This window comes from Ornithorhynchus anatinus, chromosome 2 (genome assembly GCF_004115215.2).
Source record: "Ornithorhynchus anatinus isolate Pmale09 chromosome 2, mOrnAna1.pri.v4, whole genome shotgun sequence".
Taxonomy (NCBI): Eukaryota; Metazoa; Chordata; class Mammalia; order Monotremata; family Ornithorhynchidae; genus Ornithorhynchus; species Ornithorhynchus anatinus.
In genome coordinates, this window is record NC_041729.1 from 117769395 (window position 1) to 117776065 (window position 6671).

Consider the following 6671-nt stretch of genomic DNA (forward strand, 5'->3'; position numbering starts at 1 on the left):
GAAGAGTAGGTGCCCTAGCTAATTTTTCTCTTTCCTCAAAGTGTGCTGCATCACTTCCCTCTTCAACTGATTGTACTTTTGCCTTGATAAAAAGATCTAGTCCCTGATTTCATGATTTGTTCTGTCTGATTCAGATGACTAATATAGTGCTCCCAAAGCTTCAGTGAAACTTTTCTACTTAAAGGGAAAGAAAGAAAAACCATCTAATAGTCTTAATATTTTCTGTTCTAGTATTCTAATCTTTCCCAGTGAACATTTGGTTATTTAAAAAAACTATAAACCCAAAAAATATAGTTCTGACCTGGAGCTCAAGTCATAAAAGTCAGGCTGAGAAAGTAGAGTGAGGTCCTGTGTATTAGTTTGTCATTAAAAAGTCTTCCAATTCCTCAATATTTTCTTCTTTTAGTTAGCAGTGAGCAGGGAAGATGCTAAAAATAACCAGCCAAAACATGGCCAGCTAGAAATCTGTGGTGGGACTGTTTGTCAACTTGTTCATTCCAGTTTCCTTGGAAATAAATTAAATTTGGTAATGTGCTAATTAATTAGAAAAAAAATTGTCCTACCGTACCAATGTGCTACATCTATGTAGTATCAGGGCTGCAACCTCCAATACTTAGCACTGTTCTAGGTAGGGAGAAACTTGTTTTGTCTTACATCGTCAAGTCGCCTCCAACCCTTAGCAATGCCATGGACACATCTCTCCCAGACTGCCCCACCTCTATCTGCAATAGTTCTGGTAGTGTATCCTTAGAGTTCTCTTGGTAAAAATACGTAAGTGGTTTACCATTGCCTCCTTCTGCACAGTAAACCTGAGTCTCTGCCCTCAACTCTCTCCCATGCCAGGTAAATTTTAACTTGTAGCAGATTGCCTTCCATTCGCTAGCCACTGACCAAGCTAGGAATGGAATGGATATGTCTTTGTTTGACTTTCCCTCCCATAGCTGAGACTGGTAGAGTATTGAAAACTCTGCAGGTGCAATTCTGAGAGAAGAGGGGAGCAGCTAGCATTTCTATATTAAACCTTCATTTCCAGGAGGTTAGATTCCCTCCACCCCCAAGCCTGTAAAGAGTATTTAATGTTTAATATTTAATAGGCAAATATTTCCTCAGGAGACCAGGATCGCCTACTATAAACTTTGGGGTGAAAAATTAATGCTGTGGTCTCAAGCTGTCGTGACAATTGTAATTATCAAATGCCATGGAGTCATTTCCTATTCATGGCGACTCTATGGTTATATTTTCTCCAGAACGTCCTATCTTCTACCATGATCTGTAACCTTGCTAACAGTTCTTCCCTTGTTGTTGTTTTGGTTTCTATCCTTCTAGCTGCTGGTCTGCTAATTCCATATTTTCCCTGGATTTTCCCTAGCATTAGTGTCTTCTCCAGAGAATTAGTCCTCTTGATGATGTGTCCAAAATATCCTAATCTAAGTTGAGTCATTTGGCCTTCCAAAGATGATCTTAGCTTAATTTGCTCTGAAACCCAATTGTTTGTTTTTGGGGCAGTCTATATACTTGCAAAAGCCTTCTCCAAAACCCATTTCAAAAGAACTGATGCTCTTTTTATCCTGTTTTTTCACTCTCCAGAATTCAGATCCATATATTGTCACTTGAAATGCCATTGAATTGACAATTTGTATTTTTGTGGCAATTGTTACATCAACACATTTCATGATTTTTCCAGGGACTCAGAGCAGATTTTCCCAACATTAATCTTGGGTATATTTCTTGACTACTACTTACTTTATTATTGATTATGTATTCCTGGAAAGAAAAACTACCAGCTATTTCAATCTTCTCTCCATCCCCTATAAACGTGTTAAAACTTCCATTGCCATGATCTTTGTTTGCTTGACATTCAAATGCAACAATACCACAGTTAAAATACCAGTTCTCCTCTGATCTAATCCCTACTTTGGCCTAATTTCTTCTAAGGGGAAGGTCTCATGAAGTGACAGGATCAGAATGCTATGTTTTCTTCTCACAGCCCTGGAATGAAGGAGATCACACAGCTTCCTTTTTAAATCCAATATTAGTATTTAACAAAAGTAAAATGCATTTTTATTTCTTTGTTTCCATTTAAACTCTTCCTACTCTAGCTTCAGTGAAGATGGACAATCTCTTTGTAATAACCCTTTATATGCTCAAAGACTACTATTGTCACGCTTGGAGTGCTCTGCTTCAGGATAAATATTCCTAACTTCTTCAACTTTTCCTTAGAGAGCCTTATTGTCTGGCCTCTGAATCATTTTCATTGCTTTTCTCTGGGGATTTTCCTTTTATTATCCACTTGCAGTCAGTTAACAAATCTTAGATCCTATTCAGGTTCTCACGTCACATTTTCTATTAGAGCTTTTAAACAGATTATACTTGACTAGGAACACAGAAATCACTAACCAGAATTTTGGGATTATTACCATAACCTCTTGTTCTTGTTATTATTCAGTATATATATATCAAATTTATATTCTCATAGGGCTTTAGAATCATCAACAAGCCACCTCCTTTACTGACAAAGTGTGGCATTTGCAGTCACTAATGTAAAAACAGAGGAATAATTCATTCAGGAGATATCTATTCTCCATACTATTTACACTAACTTTTTGTTTACTATCCAAAAGACTAGATATTTGCTCTCAGTAGCTCTGGAGGGATACCTTAGAATGCAAATCTGCCTCATTGTTGAACTTTATCTTCTGTGATTCTTTCACCTTTGTTCATTCACTCAGCATCTGAATCCCACTGAGCTCTATCTCCTTTTTCCCAGTCTGTTGCTTCTTCACTTCAGTGGGTTTCCCAAAGCTGTAGGTGATGGAGTAAAATACTGTGAGGTGATAACAAAATTCAGTCAAATGTAATAAATATGAAAAGGAAGATTATTCCTTGAAACAAATCAGATGTAAAATCAGACAATAAGAAGATTAACTGTGGGTTCTTAACATTGTATAAGAACAGATGGAAGCATTTGCCTTTGCAATAGGCTTGAAACAAGGGAGGAAATAATAATGCCTTTAATATGTCTCTATATTTATTTGTGTTACCAGTTTTATTGCTGATGGCTTAGGGATAAAATGCCTCTGAGCCAATATTACCTCTTAGCATTTATATAAAGGACAAACTATCTGCAAATCTGAAGGGTTTTGGATTTTATGGACAGCTGAAGTTTAGCAATGATTCTTATTTACTTCTATCTTTTTCAATTTAGTTTAGGTTCGTGCCCATGCTGAGTGTGTGTCACAAGAAAAAAAAATAAGGTTTGAGCTTTTCCTATTTCCAAGCATCAATTGTAACTTCTTGGATATGGAGGAGAAGGAGCCTTCTAAAAGTCTACTTTCAGCTTGGTTTCCACCAGCTCAAGTTTCTCCAAACCCTTCAAAATATCATCCTGAACCCCAAATCTGGATCCTCTAATTTAGAAAAGACCACAACCTATCAGTTTGTAAAAGTTATTTTCACTCCTTTAAATTTTCAGTAAAAACTAAGTAGTTTTTAGTTTAATTTAGTAATAGTTTCTTTACACTCCTAGTTGGTTGCTATTGGCTACATCTAACTACCAAAATTAAAGTCAGCCCAAGTATTTATTTCTTTTCTTATGTACTAAGAACTTCCTGGAATTGACTGCCCTATACTTCGGCACAGTGACTGGTTCTGTTAATGCAGCGGTGCATGAAAGAAGCACAAAAGACAAATTGAAAAGGATGTGTTTGGAGTCACATTTATGAAAAAGGCATGAGAACTCAAGTGAAAAAATAGGAAAGCTTCATAAGAAAGAACATTTCCCTTCTCAACATTCACTAGAATTTGTGTCAGGACAAATTAAACCTAGTCTACACTACACTTTTGAAAATAACCAGGGGGTTAGAATTCAATGATAGTCTTGTGAAGGCTAATGGATATCTCTGAGATAATTTTATTGTAGATAAATAAGATTCTAACTGAGGTTCCAAAATCAATATTCTTCTAAGGAGATCAAAGATTAACTTTCAAACTAAAAAGCATCTGCAAATATTCTTGGGGAAAAAACATATTTTGGGTATTCCAAATACCCATAATGCAACACATATTTAAATGTGTTGAAAATGGTTCATTTTTTCAGTTATATTTATTGAGTGCTTACTGTGTGCAGAGCACTGTACTAAGCACTTGGGAAAGTTAGGAGGAGTGTTCTCCATGAGGAAGATTAAATAGAATGAAAAGGAAATTGAAAGCTAGTCAACTATAGAGAGTTAAAAATAAGCACAGAGCAATAGGGACAATAAGAGAAAGGCAGGATGCAATCAGTTAATTTATTGAGCACTTACTTGTGTGCAGAGCACTGTAATGAGTGCTTGGAGGGGTGCAATATGACAATATAGCCAAGTTGGTAGACATACTCCTTGACACATATATGTGTATCAGCACCCTGACCCAAAATGACAAATACTCATTGTGGTGATCCTGCGGGAGCCATTTTGTTAGCTAAGAATCCATTATGTAAGGGACTGTTTTTGATCCTGTTAATAACATTGAGGAAGGAATTCAAGAAGGATCTAGCCTGTTCTTCAGGGCAGATGTTTGGAAAAAAACAGATCGTGAGTCGGGCACTGAGGAAGAAGTAGCTTCCCCTCCATGCTTCACCCAGTTAATGGGCTGGGAGCAAATCAACAACCACCACAATGTCCAAAGCAGCAAACCCACAACCATCACAAATGCCCGAGGCAGAGAATCAGGAAACTCTGCGATTCTGGAGGCAGAGGCAGATAAAAGGCAGTCACTTTGAGTTGCGGCCCCTGGCCTCCCCTGCTACTACCACCACTGCCTTACTGCCACCGTCACCAGAGCGAGTCATCACCACGAACAAGCGCAGCCACAGTGAACCAGCTAAAGCTCACACTAGTAGCGCACGCTGCTGCTCAAGGACATCACAAACTAGTGCAGCCTCCACGAACAAGCTAAAGCTTGTGCTGAGAGTACGTGCTACCACTTAGGGCCATCATGAACCAACAGAGCCTCCACGAACTGTGAATTGCTAAGACTCACATCGTGTTTTCACACCTCTGTCCACAGCCAGACTCCTCAGATTCCTTTGATGAAGGATCACTTCCATGAACTTTGGTGCAAACTGTTAGATGGGTAGCAATGTCTGTTGCATATGTGTGTTTCCCTATGTAATTAGGCCAAGAATTAAATAAAGGTCTCCCCTATACATAATAGTGGTTTAATTTATTTTGAATCTTTCACAGAATGGCTGGACTAGGAAATTCCTGGTCATTGCTTCTGACTAGGATCTGTCTCAGATGACCTGGACCCGTTAGGATGCTCCCGACCATTGAGGTTGGTTAGGATAGTAGGCTTTCCCAGTTCAGAAGGAGGGGCTGGTTTGGAACACATAAAGCAGGGCCCAGGGCTTATGGCATAAATTGGTTACAAGAAAAGTTTTAATTTAGGGCTTGTCTTGAGTGCCTGAGAGTAGGGGAAGGAGAATTTGCAGATGAGCTCATGACACTCATCTAGAGTACCCCTTATCACCCAGTTACCACTGTTCCTTCCATCATGAAGTCCCTGATGCTACTACCTGGGTTGCAACAGTACATGCAAGCATTATCATTGTTTGAGCAATAGACAAAGAGGACTCTCCTTGCTTCTTGTCCCCAGGACTTCTTTTAAAAATATGCTGCCTCAGCTTCAGTTAGTCCAGGGAGGATGTGGATAGTAGTTAAAACAAAGAGATTCTAATCACCACTTGGAGTTCTCTACCTCCAGGAGGATTTGTTGATTCCTTGATTTGGAGAGGTCATTAAGTTGATAGTGAATAAAAAGGGGAAAACTGTGCTTGATGTTCAAGGTGTGTAAAGTTGGCACTTATGTGACAGCTGTGTGGCTGGGTACTGTTTACTCATCTGGGTGCCCCCCACAAATACCTTCACCTGTTGCTAGACTATAAATTCCTTCTGGGCAGGGAACATGTCTCCCAACTCTGGTATATTGTATTGTCCCAAGTGCTCTTGAGTGCTCTTCATATAGCAAGCACTCAATAAATTCTACTGAATAATCGATTGTTACTATCAGTGCAGGGAAGATGGGGTATTCCCTATTCCCTGCCCTATCCTGCCCCTCAGTTGGCTTTGCTTTTAGAAAGAGCACACCACCAAGCAAAGCATGGAGAGGGGGGTGGGGAGGAAAATCACACTTTAATGAATGAATTAATTGATTAAAATGTCACCTGGTTACTTTGGGAGTCCTGCTGACTCTGACTTTCTCTTTCTTCTTTCCTTTCTTCCCACCCTCCCATCTAGACAAGAGGCCTCCTGGCCCCAGCTGCCAGTGTCACCCACAGCCCTCCTAAATCTCTGCCACCACTCTGAATGGTGATGGTATAAAGGTGTTACTGAGAGCCCGGGGGGATCGAGGAGCACTAGGCAGACCAATCCAGGGCCTATATGTTTCTTAATACGGCCCTGCCCTTCACTGTTTGCTGCCACCATAACCACTCCTCTGGGACATAGGCTGCAATCTCCTATGGAGCAGGCTACAACAATCAAAGCCATCATCATAATATGATAATAATAATTATGGTACTTGTTAGGGGTTTATTGTTTGCCAAGCACTTTCTAAGCACTGGGGTAGATGCATGTCATTCAAGTTGGATACAGTCCCTGTGCCACATGGCTCTCACTCTTAATCCCCATTTT

The 6671-nt window shown here is 39.6% G+C and overlaps 1 non-coding gene across 1 annotated transcript; it reads right to left on the reverse strand.

The window, feature by feature from the left end:
• Positions 1 to 853: 853 nt before the first annotated feature.
• LOC114809761 lies at positions 854 to 991 on the reverse strand. Its single transcript, XR_003757539.1, has one exon. It is a non-coding gene; the product is annotated as a small nucleolar RNA SNORA7 (small nucleolar RNA).
• Positions 992 to 6671: the final 5680 nt, after the last annotated feature.